The 25587-nt window shown below is 48.7% G+C and overlaps 2 long non-coding RNA genes across 2 annotated transcripts; both read right to left on the bottom strand.

Moving 5' to 3' along the window:
* Positions 1-6986: 6986 nt before the first annotated feature.
* LOC138850397 (uncharacterized) lies at positions 6987-8537 on the bottom strand. Its single transcript, XR_011390116.1, has 2 exons — positions 8389-8537; positions 6987-8287 (listed from the first exon to the last, which is right to left on the bottom strand). It is a non-coding gene; the product is annotated as an uncharacterized lncRNA (long non-coding RNA).
* A 15108-nt stretch (positions 8538-23645) lies between these two features.
* On the bottom strand, positions 23646-24257 carry LOC138850543 (uncharacterized). The gene is made up of 2 exons (XR_011390437.1): positions 23969-24257; positions 23646-23863 (listed from the first exon to the last, which is right to left on the bottom strand). It is a non-coding gene; the product is annotated as an uncharacterized lncRNA (long non-coding RNA).
* Between the last annotated feature and the right edge of the window lie 1330 nt (positions 24258-25587).

Genomic DNA, 25587 nt, shown 5'->3' with positions numbered 1-25587 from the left:
GCCCTTGCACCCATGTGGGAGACCCAGAAGCAGCTCCGGCTCTCCCTCTCTCTCTCAGTAACTATGCCTCTCAAGTGAGTAAATAAATTTGAAGAGAGAGAGATTTATCAGAGTGTCCTAAGCTACTCTGCCCAGGCCTGATGCTGGGGAAATTTTCAGCCCAGTTTGTCTCTCTTCCCAGCTGTCCTGTACACTTCTCCCTTAAGCTCGCATTCACACTGTCCCCTCTGGCTCACCGGGAGGAGTGGTGACATCAGAGCTGCTGCAGCACTGGGGAGGATGGTATTAACGACTGGTGACAATGAGTCAGGGGCCATTCCCTGGAAAGATTGCATGTGTGTGTGTGTTACTGTATTTTCGCCACTGATGGAGTAACTTGGTTACGGTTGCTTGGCAACTATAAACTACCCTAAGCAATTTTTTGAAGTGGAAACCGGCTCTGCTCAATGCCTGTAGAGGTTTTCCCACCCCGTTCACAGCCTCTTGTTCTCAGTCCTCTAACAGGGAACACAACTCCAGGAGCCTCTCCCTTGGATTTGGCACTCGCTCCTAACACTCTTTAGCAAATTTGGCAAGGCAGAGATTTAAATCTGCGAGGTGGAATTTCTTCCTAGTAGCTTTTGAAGTTGTCATTTTAAGATTTTTATCAGCCAGACTCTAACACAGCTGCCCCATGCTAAAGGAGAATTAAATTAAAATTTCCTATTTTGAGTGGAAGACATCCGACCACACTGGATTTTAAAGCCTTAATATCCTAGTTGGGAGGTGAGTGTCCCAGTCTGATTTCTGTTGCTCTAACAAAATATCCGAGACTGGGTTATTTATAAAGAGAAGTGTGTTTGGCTCAGGGTGCTGGGGGCCGGGACAGCCAAGAACCTGGACGCTGCATCTGCTCAGCACCTGGGTGGGCCCTCTCGCTGCCTCATTCCACAGGGAGGGTGCCACGTGGCATGGCAGAGCCCACATGTGTCAGCTCTGGTCTCTCTTATAAACTCACTGGTTCCATCACAGAGCACCGCTCCCGCCATGACCTTGATGACTTCATCTAACTCCAGTTACCCCAAAGTCTCCAATCCAAGTATCATCAACATAGGATTTGGGGGCTGAGTTTTAACGTAGGTTTTGGAGGGGACACTCACATGATGGCAGTGGGCTTAAAGGAACCCCAGGATGTTAGGGCCAGGGAGCCAGTGGCTGCCCGGAGGCAAATTCCTGCTGTGTGACCTTGCGGAAATTAAAGTCTTCAAGACCTAGTTTTCTCATCCAAAACTGGAACTAATACGAGGGTGCTTCAAAAATTTTCAGGGGGCCAGCACTGTGGCACAGTGGGCTAAGCCTCTGCCTACAGCGCCAGTGTCCCATATGGGTGCTGGTTTGAGTCCTGGCTGCTCCTCTTCTGATCCAGCTCTCTGCTATGGCCTGGGAAAGCAGTAGAAGATGGCCCAAGTCCCTGGACCCCTGCTCCCACATGGGAGACCTAGAAGAAGCTCCTGGCTCCTGGCTTTGGATTGGCGCAGCTCTGGCCATTGTGGCAGTTTGGGGAGTGAATCAGCAGATGGAAGACCTATCTCTCTGCTTCTCCCTCTCTCTGTCAGTGACTTTACCTTTCAAATTAAAAAGTTTTCAGAAAAGTAGAATAAACCTAAGTTCACACTGCTGCAAAACAATTTTGAAATCCATGCATAATTTTTAGATAATACACATTTTCATGAATGTTTTCAAGACCCCTTGTGTGTATGGTTTTCAAACTTTTTTGCACCAAAATAAATTATCTCTTTTTTTAAAGTTTTATTTATTTGAAAGTCAGAGTTACACAGAGAGTTGAGAGGCAGAGAAAGAGAGAGAAAGAGGTCTTCCATCTGTTGGTTCACTCTCCAAATGGCCGCAACACCTGGAGCTGTGCCATTCTGAAGCCAGGAGCCAGGAGCTTCCTCTGGGCCTCCCATGTGGGTGCAGGGGCCCAAGGACCCAGGCCATCCTCTACTGATTTCTCAGGCCATAGCAGATAGCTGGATTGGAAGTGGAGCAGCCAGGTCTTGAACCGGTGCCCATATGGGATGCTGGTGCTTCAGGCCAGTGCATTAACCCTCTGTGCCACAGCACCGGCTCCAATAAATTACCTTTTAATTCTATTTTGTATGAAATTTTTCAAGTACTCTCATACTAGTTCCTAACTCCTAGTGTTAGTGTGTGTGTGTAGGGGGGGGGTTAGTGACAAGGACAATAGAAGAGCCAGGACAGGGACACCCAGGACAAGCAGTTACGTGGGACGAGCACTGAATATCATCAATGCTCCAAAGTCACCCAACCCTTAAAGGCCAGAGCAAATGTGCAGGGGGTACCAGTATGTGGCCAGGGGCTGTGGATTAGCAGGTGTCTACATGTTTGGTCAGTCATGCAGTCCTTTAAAATATTTTGGTTGAGGTCAGCATTGTAGTGCACCAGGTTAAGCCACTGCCTGTGATGCTGGCATCCCATATGAGCAACAGTTCGAGTCCTGGCTGTTCCACTTCCAATCCAGCTCCCTGATAACATGCCTAGGAAAGCCATGAAAGATGGTCTGAGTAATTGGGCTTCTGCTACCCATGGGGGAGACCCGGACAGAGTGCCAGGCTCCTGATTTCAGCCTTGTCCAGACGTGGTCATTGGGGCCATTTGGAAAGAGAACCAATGGATAGAAAATCTCTCTCTCTCTCTCTGTCATTCTGCCTTTCAAATAAATAGTCTTTTTTTTTTTTAAAAAAAAAAGATGTATTTGTTTATCTGAAAGTCAGAGTTACACAGAGAGAGGAGAGGCAGAGAGAGAGAGAGAGAGAGAGAGAGAGAGAGAGAGGTCTTCTCTCTGTTGGTTCATTCCCCAACTGGCCACAACACCTGGAGCTGTGCCGATCTGAAGTCAGGAGCCAGGAGATTCTTCTGGGTCTCCCATGAGGGTGCAGGGGCCCAAGGTCTTGGGCCATCTTCTACTGCTTTCCCAGACCATAGCAGAGAGCTGGATTGGAAGAGGAGCAGCTGGGTCTCGAACCAGTGCCTATATGGATGCCAGCACTGCAGGCAGAAGCTTTACCTGCTAAGCCACTTGTTTATGGCCCCATAAACAAGTCTTAAAAAAAAACATTTTTGGTGATTCATCAACCTTAAAACTCAAGAGATTTCACGTAACGAGCTGGATTTCTGTTTCTCTTGATCATTTGGGGAGATCTGTAAATCTCCTGCTCTCTTTCCAATAAGGCAGCGAAGGACTGGAGCTGAGTGGACAAGGACCCCAAGGGAGTCCTTGGGCTCTGTGAACTCCAAGACATAGTGAGCTGCATGCTTTACTCAACACGCACACGTTGGAACAGTGCCAGCCAACACGCGCCAGCCCTTCTCACCATGGGGAGGGGGGAAAACAAGAGCCAACAGCTGACAAGCACTGAGCACTTCACCTGAGCACTGCTGTCACGGAGCTGCAGCGTGGAGTGCAAGTCAGACAAGTCAGTCCGCAGCCTTAGGCCATTTCTCAGAAAAGGTTCCAGCTTGCGGACAGGAATGGCCTACGCAGCTGCCCGAGGTGGGCGTTACCTGGAGATTCAAAAGGAAGCTCTTGAATCAGGAAACTGACTCCAGTCAAATGCCATTTTTATTTAGAGATTTATTTATTTATTTGAAAGTCAGAGTTGCACAGAGAAGGAGAGGCAGAGAGAGAGAGAGGTCTTCCATCCGCTGGTTCACTCCCCAGATGGCCGCAATGGCTGGAGCTGTGCTGATCCGAAGCCAGGAGCCAGAAGCTTACAGCACCAGCCCCTCAAATGCTGTTTTTATTTAGATTTATTTATTTGAAAGGCAGTGTTACAGAGAGAAGGAGAGACAGGGAGAGAGGGAGACAGAACAGAGAGAAATAGAAATCCTCTACTTGCGGGCTCACTCCCCAGATGGCTGCAATGACCACGGCTGGACCAGACCAAAGCCAGGAACCCGGAACACCATCTAGGTCTCTCATGTGAGTGGCAGGGGCCCAAACACTTGGGCCATCTTCCAGTGCTCATATGGGATGCTGGCATGGCAGGCAGCAGCTTAACCCACTGTGCCACAACATCGGCCCCTCAAATACCATCTCTAAGGCTTGCCTTTACTCTCTCCTAATACACCTAGACAACAGGGGGCGCATTGATCTTACTGGGAAAAGGGAGGAATGGGTACATATGAAATTCTCAAAATAGTCTTCATGCATAGTTAAAGTGAATCCCTGATGTAACTAATTTACTCCTTCCATTGAGTGGGGATGAGAGAAGTGGTAACTTGGGGGACGTCAGCTCCTCATTCTCACAAAGACCCCCTCCCCCAACAGATATGCAATCAGGGTCAAGGAGTATTTTTGCTGTGGTAAGTGAAGTTGCTGATGAGACAGGCGCCTGTGTTGCCTACCGCGTCCAGACCGTTCCTCACGGCTCCTCCTTTTTAAAAATTCCCAGGCCACTGCGGGGAGATGGCAGGCAGCCCACACGCTTCCCTCTGAAGGGAGGTGTGAATTCAGACAGGATGGCCTGGCTGTCATTCCTCAGATGGGCCCTCCCTGTCCTCACAGCAAACAAGGTGACTTCTTGGTTTGTGCTTCTGAAATCTCTCTGGCTCTTCCTGTTTGTTTTTAAGATTTATTTACTTATTTGAAAGTTAGAGAGAGAGAGAGAGAGTTTGAGTCCCAGCTCTGTTTCTGATTCCAGCTTCCTGTTAGTGTGCACCTGGGAGATAGCAGGAGACAGCTCAGAGACAAGGGTCCCCACCACCCGTGTAGGAGATCTGGATAGAATTTTGGGTTCATGGCTTCAGCTTGACCAAGCTCTGACTGTTACAGAGTTTGGGGAGTGAACCAGAGGATGGAAGCTCTCACTCTATCTCTGCCTTTCAAATATGTAAAAAGAAAGATAATTTTTTTAAACTCTATTAAAAGTGGAATTAAAAGATCAACTTTTTAAAATTTTTAAATTTTTTTAAAGATGCATTTATTTATTTAAAAGGCAAAGCTACAGAGAGAGAGAGAGAGAGAGAGAAATTTCCATCTTATGGTTCACTCCCCAGATGGCCTCAAAGGCCGGAGTTGGGCTGATCTGAAACCAGGAGCCAGGAGCTTCTTCCAGGTCTCCCACATGGGTGCAGAGGCCCAGGCACACTAGCAGGACGCTGGATCGGATGTGGAGCAGCTGGGACTAAAACTAGCAACCATATGGGATGCTGGCACTGCAGGTGGTGGCTTTACCCACTATGCCAGAGCACTGGCCCCAAGATTAATTTATTTGTTTTTTAAAAGATTTGTTTATTTATTTGAGAGTCAGAGTTACAGAGAAAGAGAGAGACAGAGAGAGATCTTCCATCTGCTGGTTCACTCCCCAAATGGCAGCAATGACCAGAGCTGCACCAATCTGAAGCCAGGAGCCAGGAGCTTCTCTCAAGTCTCCCACATGGGTGCAGGGGTCCAAGCACTTGGGCCAACTTCTACTGTTTTCCCAGGCCATAAGCAAAGAGTTGGATCAGAAGAGGAGCAGCTGGGACATGACCAGCGCTCATATGGAATGCCGGTTCCACAAGTTGAGACAACCTACTATGCCACAGTGCCAGCCCCATTCAATTTATGTTTTAAAAATTTGTGAAAAATGGAAGTAAAAGAATGCATATTTTTCATAAACTTTTAAAAACTCCTCATGCATACACAATAGGATACTATTCAGCATAAAATAACAAAGGAGGGCCAGCACAGTGGTGCAGGGGGTTAAAGCCACCGCCTGCAGTGCTGGCATCCCAAATGGGCACCGGTTCGAGTCCCAGCTGCTCCATTTCTGATCCAGCTCTCTGCTGTGGCCTGGGAAAGTGATGGGAGATGGCCCAAGTGTTTGGGCCCCTGCACCCATATGGGAGACCCGAAGAAGCTCCTGGCTCCTGGCTTTGGATCAGCTCAGCTCTGTCCATTGCGACCATCTGGGGAGTGAACCAGCAGGTGGAAGACCAACCTCTCTGTCTCTACCTCTCTTGGTAACTCTGTCTTTCAAATATATAAAATAAATTTTTTGAAAAAAGAGAATTTCTTCTTTAAAAAAAAAAAAGAGGGCAATCCTGTGATCCTGTGATTGGAGTGAAATAAGCCCAGCACAGAAAGGCAAACACTGCACGGTCTCGCACATACGTGGAGTCTAAAGAAGATGACCTCACGGGAGGACAGAGGAGAAAGGCAGCTACCAGGGGCTGGAAAGGTTGGGGGTTGGGGGCTGGATGGGGAGACCATGGTCAGCAGATACACAATTACAGTTAGATGGGAGTGGCTGCCTGGGGTGACGGGAGGGCAGAAGCCAGGTTTTGGGGGGAGAGATTGGGAATGACTGCTAATGACGACGGAGTTCTCAAAATTCTTGGGTGATAAAAATGCTCGAAGATTGTGGGGAGGGCTACACAGCTCTGGGAACATCCCCCAAACTATTGAACTGTGCATTTTAGATGAATGAAACAGAACACGTGAATCATACCATGATAAAGCTGCTTTAAAAATATTTTTAAGGGACCAGCACTGTGGCATAGCTGGTAAAGCCGCCGTCTGCAGTACTGGCATCCCATATGAGAGCTGGTTCAAGTCCCGGCTGCTCCACTTCTGATCCAGCTCTCTGTTATGGCCTGGGAAAGCAGTAAAAGATGGCCCAAGTGTTTGGGGCCCTGCACCCACATGGGAGACCTGGAAGAAGCTTTTGGTTTCTGGCTTCAGATCAGCACAGCTCTGGCCATTGTGGCCATCTGGGGAGTGAGCCAGTGGATGGAAGACCTCTCTCTCTGTCTCTCTCTTTGCCTCTCCCTCTCTCTGTGTAACTGTGACTTTCAAGTAAAATAAGTAAATCTTAAAAAAAAATGTTTTAAAACCAGGCTTCCTCCTGGAAAAAAAAAAAAGAAAATTGCTACTCAACAGTTACATAATACTTAAATCATTTTAGTGTCCAAATGGTGGCTCAATATAATACTCAGGTAGCTTTTTTTTTAAAGATTTATTTATTTATTTGAAAGTCAGAGTTATACATAGAGAGGAGAGGCAGACAGAGAGAGAGGTCTTCCATCCGATGGTTCACTCCCCAATTGGCTGCAACAGTCGGAGCTGCGCCAATCCGAAGCCAGGAGCCAGGAGCTTCCTCCAAGCTACTGGCCATCCTGAGGCCAAGCAATTCAAGCAGCCGATGGGGCAGCCTGGCACGTGAGGACATTTCCTCCAGGCATAACGCTCTCTTGGTGCCTCGATGGCCCTTGGCCAGCAGGACAGGGTGGGAGCCGTGTTTTTAGGCACCCTGGGGGTGTGTACTGCTCTGTCCCCAGCAGGAGCCCCTTTGATGAGCGTGGGAGTGGTGAGCTGCCTGGCCAAAGTGTTGGGCCTGTGGCTGTGGTGGGGGGCAGACGCTGCCAAGTGTAAGGCTGGATTTGGGCTGACGGGCACTGAACAGAGAACCTTCCATCAGCACGCCCTCCTGGGGGCCAGGTCTCCACTACACACCTCAGGCTTTGTTCACTTAGCATCTGCTGGTCAAATTAGAATCCTTTGAGCTGAGGTTGTGGCACACCAAGTCAAGCTGCTTCTTGGGAGGCCTGCATCCCATATTGGATTGCTGCTTCAAGTCCCAACCACTCTGCTTCCCATCCAGCCCCATGCTAATGTGCCTGGGAAGGAAGCAGATGACGGCTCAAGTGCTTGAGGCCCTGCCACTCATACAGGAGACCAGGATGGAGTTCTCAGCCTCTCTACCCAACTTCTCTGATCTGGGGACTAAGCAAAAAAAAAGAGAGTGGGTCCCTGGAATCAGACTATGGGCTTGAATTCTGGCTCTGTCGCTCACCAGGTGTACAGCCGTAAGGTCTAGGTGTCTGTTTCTTCATCTGTGAAATAGTTACCCTTATCTCTACATCCCGTTGTCCTCCAGCGGTTCAGTGTTGTCTGTGATATACTGACCAGCAGCTGTTAAGAAGTATGAGGAGTTGTTGGGGTAGACATCGTGGCACAGCAGGTTAGCTGCTACTTGGGACACTGGCATCCCCTATTGGAGTGCAGGTTCCCGTCCAGGCAGAGAGCTGTATGGTTTCCTATCCAGCTCCATGTCACCCACCTGGGAGGACAGCAGACGATGGCCCAAGCAATGGGGCCCTTGCCACTCACGTGGGAGATCCTGTGGAAGTTCCTGGTTCCTGGCTCCAGCCTGGCCCAGCCCTGGCTGTGGAGACCATTTGGGGAGCAAACCAGTGGATGGAAGGTCTCTGTCACTCTGCCTTTCAGATAAATAAACAAATCCTAAAAGAAAAAAAGTATGAAGGGTATTCAAAAGGTTCATGCAAATGCATATTATGAAAAACATCAGGCATCAAAATTTTTTTGCAGCAATACAACCTTACCTTCTAATTCCATTTTCCACGAACTTTGTGAAGTACCCTCATTATTGTGCTACGTGGGATCTTCCTTTTTTTTCTTCATTTCCAGCAACTCCTTGTGACAGCTCTCTCGTAGAAAGTGGCTTCTTTCTGTAATTTATGTTTCAAATTTATAACACAAAAGAAATAGCAAAAAAAAAAAAAAAACCAATAAAAAAAGTGCTTAGTCTAACCACACCCGGCCGAAGGCAGATGTTGGGCCGTTGCCATGGTGATGCAGAGTATTTTGTAAAATCCTTGGCCTGCAGGACAGCTGATGAGTCATAGCACGGCTGGGTGGGGCAAAGGCAGCTGTTTTCAATTAAACCCAGCCGATCAATAGTGGAGCAGGGAGACCGCCCTGGTTCCTGCAATAGGTCAGGGACAGGCAGGGTCTGAGGCTCGGCCTGTGTGCTTGGTTCCTTTGTTGTGTGGACACTTTCTCCTATTTCCTTTCTCTGGATGGAAGGAGCTGCAGATCCTTGTCCTCTTTTGCTCTGCCATCTAGATGACGGCTCTGCAGACTTAGTTCTGACACTCTAAGTTCTGTTTTCCCACAAACTCTCCAAACGACTCAACCTAACAGAAGGGGCTTTGGTGGCCTTCTTCCCCCAGTCTCTTCACCCACCGTGGTCCCTCGTGGTAACTAAGGCCCTGCTGAACTGTATCACTCAGCATTCGCTTGTCAGTTAAGCACACGAGGTGGGGGGGTGGTTTCAGCTGTGTCTGGACAGTGTGGGAGGCGTAATTTCAGCATGGCAATCTGTGCCCAACGTACCTCCTCTGGGATTTCCCAGCCGGCTGGAGTCGCAGATCTGTGTGAAGCAAGCCGTGGAGCAGAGCTGCCTACCACCCCTGATAGAATCCGTGCTAAGCCTGGAGCGGCTAGTGTGGATGAATACTGCCCCGTCTTCAGTGACTGCCCATAACAGAGTGGGCAGCAGCAGCATTTCAACATGCCCGGTAGGGAATGACGTGCTGACAAAGGCCAGCCTCCCTGTCACTTGCCTAGGGCTCCCTGCACTCTTGCCGTGTGGAAGACGTGGTGCTAGACATAAGCAGTACGAAACAGCCCTCTGGGAGCTTCTAGTTTAGGAGAACATCATGTAGCAATAAGAGGAGGTGCATGGCAGTATTAAGCAAGTAGTACCAGGGATGGGGCAGGTGTGTGGAGCGGCGGGCATCACTGAGCTGTGATGGTCGGCGAGGGGGGGATAGGACGTGAGCCTTGGGGGATGGAGACAGAAGAGGGCATTGGGGGAGTGGGGAGAGAGAACCTCCACCGTGCAGAGGACGGGCCTCAGCAGTGGAAGCTCCTCTAGGGGTGTTAGGTTGCCAAGAGAGGACCAGAAATGGGGTACGTCACTGGTGTAGGGTGTGATTAGCGTATGGTGGGGGTCACAGCACAGAGTGTTGTGCTGGTGCAGGAGAACTCTAGGATCCCAAGGGAGCTGCTTGCAAGCTTGTGAGGGGCGGGCCTTTGGCACAGTGGTAGGATGCTGCCTGAGACACCTGCATCCCTCATCGGAGGGCCCGGTTTGCGTTCCAGCTCCACTCCTGATTCTCGCTTCTTGCCTCTGTGTACCCTGGGGGTCATCAGGCAATGGCCCAAGTGCTTGGGTCCCTGTCACCCATAGGAGAGACAAACTTGGCCTGGCCTGGCTCTGGCTATTGAAGGCATTTTGGGAGTGCACCAGCAGATGGGAGATCTCTTTCTGTCTCCCTCATTCTGTCTCTCTGCCTTCCCAATAAATAAAAGTTGATAAATTAGACACCTGTGAATTATGGCCCTGTTGAGCAGGGAAAAGATGAGGAGCATGTGGAATTCAGGGCCTGTGTTGTGGCGCAGCAGGTCAAGCCACCACTTTGATGCTGGCATCTCGTACCAGAGCTGGTTAGAGTTCTGGCTGCTCTATCGATTCAGCTTCCTGCTAATGTGCACCCTGGAGAGGCAGTGAAAATAACCCAAGCACTTGGGCCGCTGCCAACCATCTGGGAGACTGGGGTGGAGTCCCAGGATCCTCTGTGTGCCTGGCCCCGCCCTGGGTGTTGCAGCTATCTGGGGAGTGAACCAGCGGATGGAAGGTTGCTGTTTCTTTTTCTGACTCTTCATTTTTATTACTGTCTTTCACACAAACATACAAAAAACCCCAAATCTTTTTTTTTTTTTTGACAGGCAGAGTGGACAGTGAGAGAGAGACAGAGAGAAAGGTCTTCCTTTTCCGTTGGTTCACCCTCCAATGGCCGCTGTGGCCGGCGCACCATGTTGATCCGATGGCAGGAGCCAGGTACTTATCCTGGTCTCCCATGGGGTGCAGAGCCCAAGCACTTGGGCCATCCTCCACTGCACTCCTGGGCCACAGCAGAGAGCTGGCCTGGAAGAGGGGCAACCGGGACAGAATCCGGCGCCCCGACCAGGACTAGAACCCGGTGTGCCGGCGCCACAGGTGGAGGATTAGCCCAAATCTTAAAAAAAAAAAATGGAATTCAGCTAATCTAAATCAGGTGATGAAGTGAGAAAATTTACAACATGATTCCATAAGGTGGGAAAGATCTTGCTAATTGGCATTATGACATTAACGTGACTTGGGGCCAGATAGAAAGTTCTGGAAATGTCATGAAGGCATCTTCCCTTCCCTTTTCCCATTCTGGCCAAGCAGGGCGGCCTGCTGGAGTTCTGAATTACCGGTGATTAGTGACTGAGAACGCTTGCATGGGAGTTTCAGGAGCCGACTGAAAGGGGGCGGCCTCACAACCAGCAATCGCAAACGACTCCACCGGGATCACCATTAGACCAAACCTGAAGATCTGCAGAATCATCATGATCAATCGACCGGACCTGCTGTTTTTTCTAACCTCCACCTGCAGCTGCCTCTTCCCTTTAAAATCCCTCTTGCTGGCTTGTTGGGAGGGAAAGAGCACATTTTGTGTGCAGAGATCACTCTTTCTCTAGCCTGCCAGCTTCCTGAAATCAACTCTTTCCTCTTACCAGCTCTGGTCTCTGGTGAAGTGGCTGTCCCAAGGCAAGCAGCAAGGTCCTGGTAACAGTTTCATTAATCAGAAATAAATTTGCAATAAAAATATTAAAGTCAGTTTAAAAATATTTAGGGGCACCTAATTTATAAAGGTGCTCTTTAAGACTGATTGTTGAGTTTTCTTGATTAATAACTAGAATATGAAGAAGAGTTATACTTAAAATACAAAAAGATTAAAAACCTGAGGGGCTGGTGTTGTGTTGCAGCGTTGGTTAAACCACGGCCTACAGGGCTGGCATCCCATTTGGGTACTGGTTCAAGTCCCAGCTGCTCCATTTCTGATCCAGCTCCCTGCTAATGCATTTGGGAAAGCAGTGGAAGATGACCCAAATGCTTGGACCTCTGCCGCCCACATGGGAGACTCAGGTGGAAGTCCAGGCTCCTGGCTTTGGCCTGGCCCAGCCCTGGCTATAGCGGCTATTTGGGGAGTGAACCAGCAGTCGGAAGATCTTTCTGTCTCTTCCTCTCTGTAACTCTGCCTTTCAAATTAAATAAACTTTAAGTAAAAAAATTAAAAACCAAAAAACTGCTGAGTTTCTTGATTTTAACTTTAATGAACCAAATGTTGATCTTAAAAATCAAAACTCTGCAAACAGATTTTCCTCTGTACAGCTGCTGCCTTCAAGGAGACCAGCAAGCTCACCCCGGCGTGGGAAGGCTGAGCACAGAATGGAGCGTGTCCATGATTGGCCAAAGGTGGTTCAGGCAGCTGGAGGGGGCCCAGGGCGAGGGGCTGCCAGCCCTTGGGAATGGGACCAAGGGAAGGGCTTTAGTCCCCCGAGACCTGGAAAGGAAAAGGAAACCCTGACAGCACAGGGCTGGGGGCAGGAAATGGAGTCAGAGGCCAGAAGTGGTAAGTGGCGAAAGGTTCTCTCTCCCAAGGTAAACAAGGCACACTGAAAAAGAATGTCTTCCAGGAAAGCGCATGTGGAAATCCACCGAAACACTGTGCCTTTATTTTGCATCTAATGAAAGCCTGTAGCAAACAGAAACACAACTGGTGTTGTTCTCTCTGTTACACTGATATTGATGAATGACATAATGTTCTTTATTTTAGGGAGAATTCACCATTTAAAGCACATTGGAATAGAAAAGCTTTTTTTTTAAAAAAAAAAGATTTGTTTATTTTATCTGAAAGGCAGAGTTACAGAAAGAGAGAGAGAGAGAGAGAGAGAGAGAGAGAGAGAGAGAGAGAAAGAGGTCTTTCATCCACTGGTTCACTCCTCAGATGGCTACAATGGCCAGAGCTGAGCCAATCTGAAGCCAGGAGCCAGGAGCTTCTTCTGGGTCTCCCACATGGGTGCAGGGGCCCAAGGACTTGGGCCATCTTCTACTGCTTTCCCAGGCCATAGCAGAGAGCTGGATCGGGAGTGGAACGGCTGGGACTCGATCCAGTGTCCATATGGGATGCCGGCACAGCGCCGGCTCCGGAATAGAAAAGGTTTTAAAAAAGAATACCGCGGCCAGTGTTGTGGCGCAGCAGCTTAAGGCGCCATCTGCAGCACCGGCATCCCACTTGGGTACCTGTTGCAGTCCTGACTGCTCCACTTCCAATCCAGCTCTGTGCTGTGGCCTGGGAAAGCAGCAGAGGATGGTCCAAGTGCTTGGGCCCCTGTGCCTATGTTGGAGACCCAGAAGAAGCTCCTGGCTCCTGGCTTTGGCTTGGCCCAGTTCTGGGTTGTTGTGGCCATTTGGGGAGTGAACTAGTGAATGGAAGATTCTTTCTCTCTGTCTGTCTGTCTCTCCTTCACTCTGCCTTTCAAATAAGTAAATAAATAAATAAAAAAATATTCATTCTCCCCCCGCCCCTGCAGGCCAGCTGCATTGGAATCTCTGGGAGTGGGCCCTGGCAGTCAGGGTTCTGAAAGCTTTCGGGTGATTCTGTGCACACCCAGGGCTGGGAAGCTCCGGTGTGATGGGGGCCAAGCAGAGGCCGGGTTTCGAGACCCAGCTCTGACACAGCTTGTTGTGTTCTTGGGGCAGTCACTTGACTTCTGTGGGCATCTGTCTCCTGCCTGTAGAATAAGCCAATTCAGCTAGATGACCTCAAGGCCCTGACTGGCTCCTACACTCTGATTCATAGAGGAGAGTGATAAATGGCTCTTTTTTTTATTAACTCCGATACCGACCTGCCCGCATCCACACCCGATGGCCCACTCATTCTTGAGTGATTTCTCACAAGGAAGGAGATGTCACCAGTCACTCCAGAGAGAGCAAGGCAGGGATTTGAATAGGTGGGCAGGGAGTGAAAAGGAGCAAAGGAAAACCAGCACCAGCAAAGGCAGGCTCACTTCCTTCGGCTTGCCTGTGTGAGAGGGTGTTCAAAAAGTTCGTGGAAAATGTGGATTATGGAAAAGCCACACATGGATTTCAACTTTTTTTTGGTGCCAAAAATAAATGTATCTTTTAATTACATTTTCTACAAGTACCCTCATATATTTGTTTCTAAAGTGATTCGAACATAGAGAAGAAATTGAATTCCTGGGCGGAGGCTTGTGTCTTGCACTAGCTTTCTCCTAAATGTATCCTCTTACACACACATTGGCTTTCTTGCAGGCGCGAAGGTCACAAGTCTGATGTGGTCTCACTGGGCTGAAACCCAGGTGTCCACAGGGCCGGGTGTTTTTTTGGAGGCTCTGAGGGAGGAGCTGCTTCCTTGCTCATTTTGGCTTTTGGCGGCTCCTTGCTGGTGCCTTGCTGGTCGTCAGCCGAGGACTCCTCTAGCAGCAGTCCAGTACCTTGGTTCAAGCCCCTCTTTTCCATTTGCAAACCCAACAGCAAGAGGTTGAGTCCCTCTTATCCTTCAAATCTCTCCTTTTGCCCTCTCATCTCTCCAACCCAGCCAGGAAACTTCCTATGCTTTTAAGAATTAATGATGGGCTGGTGTTATGGTGCAGCCAGTAAAGCCACTGCCTGTGATGCCAGCATCCCATTTGGATGCCGGTTCAAGTCCTGGCTGCTCCACTTCCCATCCATCTCCCTGCTAATGTGCCTGGGAAAGCAGCAGAAGATGGCCCAAGTAATTTGGGCCCCTGCACCCATGTGGGAGACTTGGAAGAAGCTCCTGGCTCCTGGCTTCAATCTGGCCCAGCCCTGGCCTTTGCAGCCATTTAGGGAATGAATTTGCAGATGAATCTTTCTCTCTGTCTCTCCCTCTCTGTAACTCTGCCTTTCAAATAAATAAAATCAATCTAAAAAAGTGGTTTTTTTTCTTTTAAAGATAAGAAGCAGCAATTAGTACTTGTGGTGCCTAGTAGGTTATAGATTTATCTTCTGAGTCACTGAATATTGATTGTGGAGGTAAAGGAGAAAACATCTTTTTTTAAAAAATATTTTTTATTTATTTGAAAGGGAGGGGGGGAGAGAATCTTCCATTTGTTGGTTTACTTGCCAAATGACTGCAACAGCCAGATCTAGCCAGGCCAAAGCCAGGGGTCATGAACTTCATCCTGGGCTCTCACATGGGTGGCAGGGGCCCAAGCACTTGGGCCATCTTCTTCTGCCTTCCCAGGCACTTTAACAGGAAGCTGGCTTGGAAGCAGAGTAGCCAGGACTCAGACAAGTACTGTTACGGGATGCTAGTGTTGCCAAGTGTGGGCTTAACTCGCTGCACCACAGTGGCAGCCCCAGAGATGGAAGATTTGTCGACCATAGACGGCTTCCCTGGGGTTGGTAGGGTGGAAGCCTAGAAGCTGAGAGTCCCGTGTCTGGCTTCTCTGTTCTGTTCGGGGTAAGAAGACAGCTGATGGGTTCTGTGCAGGTGCAGCCATTGACAGCCAGCATCAATGCTGAGCACACCCTTCCTCTAGGGCCAGAGCTTTTCAGCCCTGGCCCTGGAATTCTCCACTTCTCCAGGGACCCTTTAGAAGGAAAGTGTGTTGATCATGCTTAATTTGCTCCAAGCTGATCTTCAGCACTGACAACATCAGGGAATTGAATTTGTGGCCTTAAGAAAAATGAATGAATTTTTTGGATACTGTATGCTCAAAGAGATTAAAATAATTTCTATTTTTTAAAGGTTTATTTATTTGAAAGGCAGAATTACAGGGGGGTGGAGAGACAGAGAGAGACAGAGAGAGAGAGAGAGAGAGAGAGAATCTTCCAACTGCTGGTTCACTCCCCAAATGGCCACAATGGCCAAAGCTGGGCTGATCTGAAGTCAACAGCCAGGAGCCAGAAGCTTCTTTCAGGTCTCCCATGTAGGTGCAGGGTCCTAAGCACTTGGGCCATCTTCTGCTGCTTTCCCAGGCACATTAGCAGCGAGATGGATGAGAAGTGGGGCAGCTGGGACTTGAATCAGCCCTAAGTGGGATGCTAGCATGGTAGGCTGTGGCTTTACCCATATGCCACAATGCCAGTCCCTAATTTCTACTTTTCAGATCCTTAGTCTGCCTAGGACCTAATCTCCAAGATAGATGGCTTTTATTATAGAAATGGTGAAAACGTTTTCATTCAGTAAGTACTTACGAGGTGCCTACTCTACACAATAACTGAGCAGTGCAAAGATCTCTGGGGAGGCAGGGTGCTGCTCTGAATACAGCAGTCACTTAGGGGCTAGTGTTCATAGATAAGATGCCTGCACTGGAGGCCTGGCTGGGTTCTTCACCAAGTGTTGGCTCCTACTCCCGACTCCAGCTTCCTGCTAATGCTGGCCCTGGGAGGTTGTGGTGATGGCTCAAGGGACTGGGCTCCCGCCACTCATGTGGGAGACTTGGATTGAATTCCCATTTCCTGGTCATTGTGGGCATTTGGGGAGTGATAGGAGCATTCTGCCTCTCTTTCTGCTTCCCAAATAAAGAAATAAGTAAAGGCATCTAACCAATCCTTTGGTCCTGTGAGAAGGCAGACCTTGTTGATTTGGAATTTGTTTACCTCCCACAATTGTTGAATGGCAGGACGGGGACCCATGTCTCCCTAGAGTTATGTCCACTTAATTAATTATTCAAGATTGCTTCCACTTTATCATAAAGGGAAAAAAAGACACTGTCCTTTAATTTGTCTTAGTGTTGCTTAGGAACGTTTTTTTCTGGCATGTTCTGGCAGGGAGAGGAAGTAGTTTGTTTTGAAGAGGATGGAAGTGTTGCATTCCAATGCTTTCCATGTGGGTGGTTGCTTCTGATAAGCAGAATTTGGGAAATGTTGAGAAAAAAATTATTTTCCCCAATCTTCCATTAAAATGTTGTGCATGACTTTTCCATACATTAATTTAGCAGCACTTTCGATTTGCACATTTTCCATCACGGAGGAAAGCATTTCAGATCTGCATATTACAACAGGCTGAGGAAAGAGCGCAGACAACAGACAAACAGGCCTGGCTCCAGCCCCGTCCTGCTTCTCCTTGGCTGTTCTTTGATTGTGCGGGTCACTTAACCTCTCTAAAGCCTGCATTTCCACATCCGGGAAATGAGATAATACTCACCTATATCAGGCAGAGTTAGTTTATAACAATAGAAACATTACCACATTTAATTTCACATGCAAACAGAAAAGATATTTCCCGAAAGGGTAACGGGCGACTCGCAGAATAGGAATAGGGTAGGCTGGGCAGCCGCAGGGGAGCAGCTGCTGTGGTACGCAGTTGACCCGGGGCAGACAGCGGTGCCCTGTAGCTGGGCCCTGATGTCCAGTTGGCGCCCCTTCCACTTCTACTCACGGAACCGCTAGGAGACTCTGCCCTGCCTGCCCATGTAGTGGATTCTCTGCAGTCTCTGCTGGCTGAGCATCACTCATTCCCAACACAATGTTTGGAGCAGGGCGTGTCTGTTTGGGAAATTTAGGTCATCTGCTATTGCCTAGCAATGAAGGAGTCTGGGAGAGTAAATATCTAACATTTCAGCTTCTTTGCTTCCACCAAAGATCTTGAGACTGGAAATTTTCTGCGCACAGGCTGGAGATTCAGCTAGTGTCCACTGACTTAGAAAGAAAGAAAGAGGCCGGCGCCGCGGCTCACTAGGCTAATCCTCCGCCTTGCGGCGCCGGCACACGGGGTTCTAGTTCTGGTTGGGGCGCCGGATTCTGTCCCGGTTGCCCCTCTTCCAGGCCAGCTCTCTGCTGTGGCCAGGGAGTGTAGTGGAGGATGGCCCAGGTGCTTGGGCCCTGCACCCCATGGGAGACCAGGAAAAGCACCTGGCTCCTGGCTCCTGCCATCGGATCAGCGCAGCGTGCCGGCCGCGACGGCCATTGGAGGGTGAACCAACGGCAAAGGAAGACCTTTCTCTCTGTCTCTCTCTCTCACTGTCCACTCTGCCTGTCAAAAATAAAAAATAAAAAAAAAAAAGAATTTCCATTGCAGTCCATCCCTTTTGTTGTCCAACATCGACACATCTTCTCGCCCTTATGTTTGTCCCTCAGAAAGCAAAGCTCGCACACAATCTGGTGCAGTGGTAGCTGTGTAATGGACAACGCTCGGTTACTGTGTCCAGCTGCTGATTTGGGACCTCTAGGGGTCTTCACCTTCAGTTATCGACCACGTCTCAGTTGTTCCGTAGCACACAGACTAAACTGTGTCGTAACTATCATTGGGACAGATCAATTATGTGAATACAGACCCGAGAAAGTATCAATAATGCTATACTCCATACTTCTGCATCAGGTTGCAAGGCCAAAGTAAATACAACGCTGCAAAAAGTTCATGGAAAATAGGACTCAAGGGGGATTTTGGTGCGAAGAACTTTGAAACCCATGCATAATTTTTTAAAAAAGATTTATTTATTTATTTGAAAGTCAGAGTTACACAGAGAGAAGAGAGGCAGAGAGAGAGGTCTTCCATCTGTTGGTTCACTCCTCAGATGGCCGCTCCGGCTGGAGCTGCGCTGATCCAAAGCCAGGAGCCAGGAGCTTCTTCCGGGTCTCCCACGTGGGGGCAGGGGCCCAAGGACTTGGGCCATCTTCTACTGCTTTCCCAGGCCATAGCAGAGAGCTGGATTGGAAGAGGAGCAGCCGGGACTAGAACCGGCGCCCATGGGATACCGGTGCTTTAGGCTAGGGCATTTGCCTGCTGCGCCACAGCACCAGCCCCCATAATTTTCCTAATATGCTTTTTCAGGCACTCTTTAAAGACCTTTTGTATGCAAGGATTTACAAATTCTTTTGTGACAAAATAAGCTTATCTTTTACTCTCATTTTCCATGAACTTTCTGAAGTGTCCTCAGATAGCTGATTTCCCTCCTTCGTTCCCCGATCCGCATCGTTGTAGGGCTTCCCCTTGTCTGACTGACGTTCTTCGTACAGCGGGACGACCCGTCCCTTCCTCCCGACAATCCCACTTGCACAACTGAATTCTGGCACTTGGACGCAAGCGCACTAGGAGTGGCTGCCGGGCTCCCCTGGCTGCAGCCTCCTCTTCCTGGCCCGGCCGCTGGGCAGCAGTCCCCCCACCCCCGCCCCTCCTGAGAGCCAGGATCAGTCAGAAACGCAAAGCCTGCTTCCCCAGTGGCTTGAGGAGTCTGAAACGGCAGTCTCAGTTTCCAATTAAGTTGAAAAATTGTTCCTTGGATGACAATACCCATGAAACAGCAAAACGTAGCCTCGTTGAGATGGAGTCTGAACAGCACGCACGGAGCCCAGCACATCTTGTCTATCTGTTTAACAAGACCGTTGTCTGCAGGGGAAACCTGCAGCGGATTCACGTGGAACGGAGTTGAGAAGAGGCCGCCCCGTGTCGTGGGTAGGCACTTTGAGGGTGTGAGTACTTGATGGCGCAATTTACTCGTACTTTATAAAGCCCGGCCGGATTTCTCTCACATCTACTTCGTAATAAAACGCTTCTGAACACTTCTGATGGCTTGGTTAAGGGGATAAAGTGACACCTAAGTCATGACTGGCAGTTTAGGTCACATGGTGCTCTCTCTGCTATCCCATGGGAAGCTTGACCAGCTGACAGAGCCTGGGCGAGTTATAATGATGAGTAAGAATGATGATTGGGACTCGGCCAAGGTCACTTTCATTTTGCTTTACTGTAAAATCAGAAGCCAGACAATGCAAAGGACATTCACAGTTCAAGGATGGAAGTGTGTGTGATTACCGCTCCTGGGTGCCACCAGAGATGTCTTGGAAGCTCTGTGCCCTTATCACATACCTTGCCCTGTGCTTCTCTTCCTTCCGCTGTTCATCCGAATCCTTTGTAATAAACGAGTAAACATAAGTTAAGTGTTTCCCTGAGTTCTATGGGTTGCTCTAGCAACTTAGCTGAGCCCGAGGAGGGTTGTGGGAGCCCTGACTTACTGCTGGTTGGTTGGTCAGAAGCAGAGGTCAAAATCTGTGCTCCCGACTGGCATCTGAAGTGGGAAGTAGTCCTGTGGGCTGAGCCCTCCACCTGTGGGCCTGCTGGCATCTCCAGGTAGACGGTGTTAGAAGGGAGCAGTGTCCGTGACAGGACACCCACCTGACCTCTGGTGAAGAGTCTACTACAGAACTGATTGGCTGCTGGTGGGCAGAAATCTCCACACATTTTTGTGACCAGAGGTCATGAAATAGTCTGTGTTGTTTGTTGAGTGACAGAAGATATAAAAGATATGTTTGGTTTTTCCCTGTCTCCAGAGGTACTCTTCCTGAGTCTAAATGTTTCTGCTACTTCTGCATTCTTTAGAGTTTTTTCTTCTTTTTATCCCTTGTTAACATCCTGTTACTAATCATTCTTTATATTAAACTTTCTCTGAACTAATTACTATGTGGTTTCTGTCTCCTAACTGTGCCCTGACAGATGGAATCACCAAGCGCTGAGCATTTTTCTTAGATATTTAAGTATATTTTTTTAAAAAAATTATTATTTATTTGAAAGGCGTGGGGGAGGGGTTTCATCCACTGGTTTACTCCTCAAATGGCCGCAATGCTCAGGGCTGGGCCAGACTGAAGCCAGGATCCAGGAGCTTCATCTGGGTCTCCCAGCTGGGTTGCAGGGGCCCAAATACTTAGGTCATCTTCCACTGCTTTCCCAGGCCATTAGCAGGGAGCAGCCTGGATGCGAACTGGTGCCCATAGGGAATGCTGGAGTGGCAGGTGGCAGATTTACCCACTGTGCTACTATGTCAGCCCTTCAATGTTTAAGTATCTAAAGAAGGATGCAATAGCCTATTTTTCAAACTCCATTAACCATATCAATTTTTCATATGTAACAATAGCATTGTGGTTGTGTTTAAAAAGAGGAGCCCTTGCCTTTCAGATGAACCTACTGAAATATTTATAGACAAAATGTGGCTGCCTCAGATTTGCTTCAAAATAATCTGAGAGAAGAAGGTAGGAGTAGAGTGGAAATAAGGTTAGCCTTGAGTTAACAACTGCTGAAGCTGGTGATCCACTACTATTTTTAAACACACTTCAATTTGTGTTTATTTTATCTACTTTACACAATAAGATATTAAAACAAAGACAAAGACAAAAAAAATCATAGTACTTTCTAGGATGGCTGGACTTTCAATAAACGTGAATATTTATGAAGGAAAAAACTCCATTAGTCACTCATTTCCGTAAGATTTCACTCTGGCTGGTGGACCTTAATGACATTGTCCAGGAGTTAGGGCTATTTTAGAGCTAATGACCAATCTTTCCAAAAGGTTATCCCAGTGAATGACTGCAGGACCTTCTGGGAAGAGATAGGAAGCTGACGTACGCTACTTCTTGATTGCTATTGTAGGGTCTTTGCTCAGTGCACCTGACCAGTTTGTTCAAGAGGCTGTGCACTGACTCAACTCTGGGAGTCGGTTTAGAAGCAATGACTCAGGGTCAGGGTTGTGGCTCAGCAGCATCTCATATGGGCACCAGTTCGAGTCCCAGCTGCTGCACTTCCCATCCAGCTCCCTGCTAATGCACCTGGGAAACCACTGGAAGGTGGCCCAAGTGCTTGGGCCCCTGACACCCACGTAGGAGACCCAGATGGAGCTCCTGGCCCAGCCCTGGCCATTACAGCCATATAGGGAGTGAACCAGCAGATGAAGGATCTCCCTCTCTTGCTATCTCTCCCTCCCTGTAACTCTGCCTTTCAAATAAATAAATACATATTAAAAAAAAGTAATGACTTTCTTCCATGGTGACTCCATTCTTCAGAGCTGGAATGTTTTCAGATATACAAGTAGACTTGAACCATTTTGGTCTCGAGAACCTATGAAGAGCAAGCCTCCTGGACAGGTGGTACTGATAACCTTGACTGCTCAACTGCCCATCATGCCCAGCTTGCATCTCGCAGTATGGTCTTGTTACTTGACTTTTACATCCCTGGGATCCTGGGATCCTTGGTGGAATCCAGGGGCTCATTTCTTTTTGTTTTTAAGGCTTATTTATTTTATTTGAAAGGCAGAGTTACAGAAAGGCAAAGGCAGAGAGAGAGGGAGAGAGAGAGAAAGAGAGAGAGGTTTTTCATCTGTTGGTTCACTCCCCAGATGGCTGCAACAGCCAGAGCTATGCCGATCTGAAGCCAGGAGCCAGGAGCCTCCTCTGGGTCTCCCATGCGGGTGCAGGGGCCCAAGGACTTGGGCCATCTTCTACTGATTTCCCAGGCCATAGCAGAGAGCTGGATCGGAAGTGGAGCAGCCAGGACTTGAACCAACACCCACATGGGATGCTGGCACTGCAGGCCATGGATTTACCCGCTAAGCCACAGTGCTGACCCCTCCAGGGGCTCGTTTCAACTGCAGCACCTCTCCCCTGCCTTGGTCACCTACTGAACAGTCAAGAGAGTGCTTCCCAAGGATGGAAGTATTTGCTTCACCAATGTGTTTCACCAGGCTTTGGTGAAGGGTGTCTCTTTGGGAGCACTTTTGGGAATGTGTGGGCAGGTTATACATAAGACCCAACATTCTTAGGATCTGTTTTTTTCCCCAACATTTATTTGCTTACTTGAAAGAGTTAGAGAGAGAGAGAGAGAGAGAGAGAGAGAGAGAGATGAGGTCTATCATTTGCTGGTTATCCCTTGATGGCTGCCATGGCCAGGGCTGGGACAGGCTGGATCCAGGAAACAGAAGCTTCATCTGGGTTGCCATGTGGGTCCAGGTGCCCAATTACTCAGGCCAATCTTTCACTAATTTACCAGGTGCATTAGCAGGGAGCTGGACCAGAAGTGGAGCAGCCAGAACACGAACTGGCGCCTATAGAGTATGCCGGAATCACCAGCATCAGCTTTATCTGCTATGCTTTAATGCCAGTACCTATTATTGTCTTTTTAAAACTTTGTCCAGTGACTTTTTCAGAAGTCCCTCCACGCCACTCCACAGTCCTTGAATTCTCCAGGCAGTCCAAGTTGTTCTAGGACCACTTCATCCCTCAAAACTTCCCTTCCGTGGCTTATTTGTCCAGGTGACATCGAGTAGCCAAGAGTCTTTCACAGCACCTGCTTCTCCAGTTCCCTGGCTCCTGACTCAAGTCTACGCCTTGTGCTAACTTCCTTGTTTTAAGGGCATCTTGCAAAGTGAGTACCTGACCTTTCAGCCTTTATAGAGGAAGACCCTGTCTCCAACAAAACTCCTAAGATGGAAACAAATGGGGCTGGCGCTGTGACGTTGCAGGTAAAGCCTCCACTGCAGTGCTGGGATTTGAGTCCCGGCTGCTCCATTTCCAATCTGGCTCCCTGCTAATGTGCCTGGGAGAGCAGCTGAAGATGACCCAAGTCTTCAGGCCCTTGCACCTACACGGGAGACCCAGGTGAAGCTCCAGGTTCCTGGCTCCAGCCTGACCCGACCCCAGCTGTGGCTAGTTGGAGAGTGAACCGACAGATGGAAGATCTTTCTGTCTCTTCTTCTCTCTCCAACTCTGCCTTTGAAATAATAATAATAATAATAAAGCCTTAAAAATGAAAGATGGAAGTATGTGAAGTAGTTCAGGTGCTGGGCAGCCTGAACTGAACCTGGATGGCCAGGTTCAGGTTGTTAGAAAGAACAATTAAGATTTTATGGATACGTGTGTATGTTTATATATGTTTGTATACATCTCCTCCATATGTATAATATATATATATATAATCTAACATAGTAGCTAACATATCACATTGTCAACAAACACTGGTGTTTTCCTGGTTAATAAAACAAATAGGACTGAGCCACAAGGAACTATGCATATATAGTTACACTCAAGTACTGAAGTTAGGAGGCATGATTTAGATTAAAGTTTAACAGGCAGGCTAAGGAAGGTTTCATTAAGTCATTGTTCTCTGACACTTAAAGCCTTTATTTTTTGCACCAGCATTGACATTTTAAATCAGAAAAAGTATGAATATTCAACTTTTTCCTAGAAAGTCCTTTAATAAAACCAGCTTACATGTTTTTATCTGGTTCTTATAATAAGAGGGGAGGAATACAATTCGAATCCATCTTCTTCCATAGAGAGTTGTTTGGACTGGGTATGAATTCGCCATCGTGCTGATGTATCCATCAGCCGGAAGTCCATCTGGCTTGCTGTTCCATTGCAAAGCCTCAGGTCTGGTTTAAACTTAGGGACATCTAGAAAGGGACGAGGAGAGACAAGAGAAGATACTGTTTAAACTCCTCAGTTGAATCTTTTTTTTTCTTTTTTAATGATTTATTTTACTTATTTGAAAGAGTTACCAAGAAAGAGGTAGAGACACAGAGAGAGAGGTCTTCCGTCTGCTGGTTCACTCCCCAAATGGCCATAACTGCTGGAGCTGAGGCGATCCGAAGCCAGGAGCTTCTTCCAGGTCTCTTACGTGGGTGCAGGGGCCCAAGGACCTGGACTATCCTCTGCTGCTTTCCCAGGTGCATTAGCAGGTAGCTGGTCTGGAAGTGGAGCAGCCAGGACTTGAATGGCGCCCATATGGGATACCAGCTCTGCAGGTCAGGGCTTTAACTCACTGTGCCACAGCACCAGCCCCTGAATCTGAAATTGGAATGAAGTAGCTCATGAATTTCCCAGTCACGAGCTGCATGGCAATGAGAGGCCCCAGGGGCAGGTTTGGCCAAGTGGTTAAGATTCCAGAGTCCCACACTGGAACGCCTGGGTTTGCTTTCTGCTTCTGGCTCCCGACTCCAGCTTCCTGTTATTACAGGTCCTGGAGGAGGAAGCAGGTGACGATGGCTCAAATGGTTGGGTCCCTGCCACCCACCTGGAACACCTGAATTGAATTCCTGGCTTTGGCCAGTATAGCCCTGGCCATTGTGGACATTTGGTGGCAGGGGGGTGGGGAGCCAGAAGATGCAAGCTCTCTGCTTCTCTCTCCCCACTCAAATACATCTCAAAGAAAGAAAGAAGGAAAGAAATAAGCAAATAAATTTAGAGGCCCCAAGGGCATAGTTGTTGGCTTGGTGCTATGATTTTTCATCTGCTGGCTTCCACACACAACAAAGGAATGTCACCATCCGAGATTTCACCCTTTGTGACTTAGGATTTCTTCACGTGTAAGCATGCACATAACTCAGCGAACACACAGTGCTGAGCTCCTAGCACATCCTGGATGTTGCATCAGGCTCTGAAGGCACAGCGACGGAAGGGCTTGGTCCGTGTACTTAGGGGAGACGGACGTGCAAGCAAACAGTTACAGTGAATGTGACAAGCATGATAATGAACTTGCAAAGGAAAATAGTGGCTCAAAGGAAACCGTAGTTAACTACAGTTGGGGGAGTAGATTTAAAGAAGTCGCCACAGAGGAGCAGAACCTTGAGCTGAGTCCCCCAGGAGAAGCGGGGAGAGGCATTTTGAGCAGAGGCAGGGCATGTGCCCAGGCAGGAAGGCAGGGAGTGGCTTGATGCCCTGGAGAACCGCAGATGTGCAGAGGAGAGGGGGGAGGGGAGTGGCAGGATAGAGTGGGGAGGGACAGGTGGAAGCCAGGGCATGGTGGGCCTGAGGAATTTAGACTTCATCCTAAAGGTACTAGTGGGCCATCAAAGGGCTTTAAATGGGGGCAGGCTTGCTTTTAGAGCAGCTGTTCTGAAAGCACACTGTGTGATCAATTGGAAGGGGAGGTGAGGGTGGAACTCAGAGAAAGTGGAAGCAGTGAGAGGCGTTGAGCAGACAGCACGGCAACAGACCCTGTGAGGGAGGCTGGCAGCGCCCATCTCAGTTCTCGTCAGCTCCCCCCAATTTCCTAAAGCGGTCATGGCCATGGCAGGTGGCAGAGACAGCCGGGGGACCACCGGGCCTCTGCACTGCCCTCCCATGGCGTGGAGCCCTTCAGGAAGCCAAGCCAGGCCTGCATTTCTGAGCCGCGCCT

This window comes from Oryctolagus cuniculus, chromosome 7, assembly GCF_964237555.1.
Source record: "Oryctolagus cuniculus chromosome 7, mOryCun1.1, whole genome shotgun sequence".
Lineage (NCBI taxonomy): Eukaryota > Metazoa > Chordata > Mammalia > Lagomorpha > Leporidae > Oryctolagus > Oryctolagus cuniculus.
This window is presented reverse-complemented; position numbering and strand designations above follow the sequence as displayed.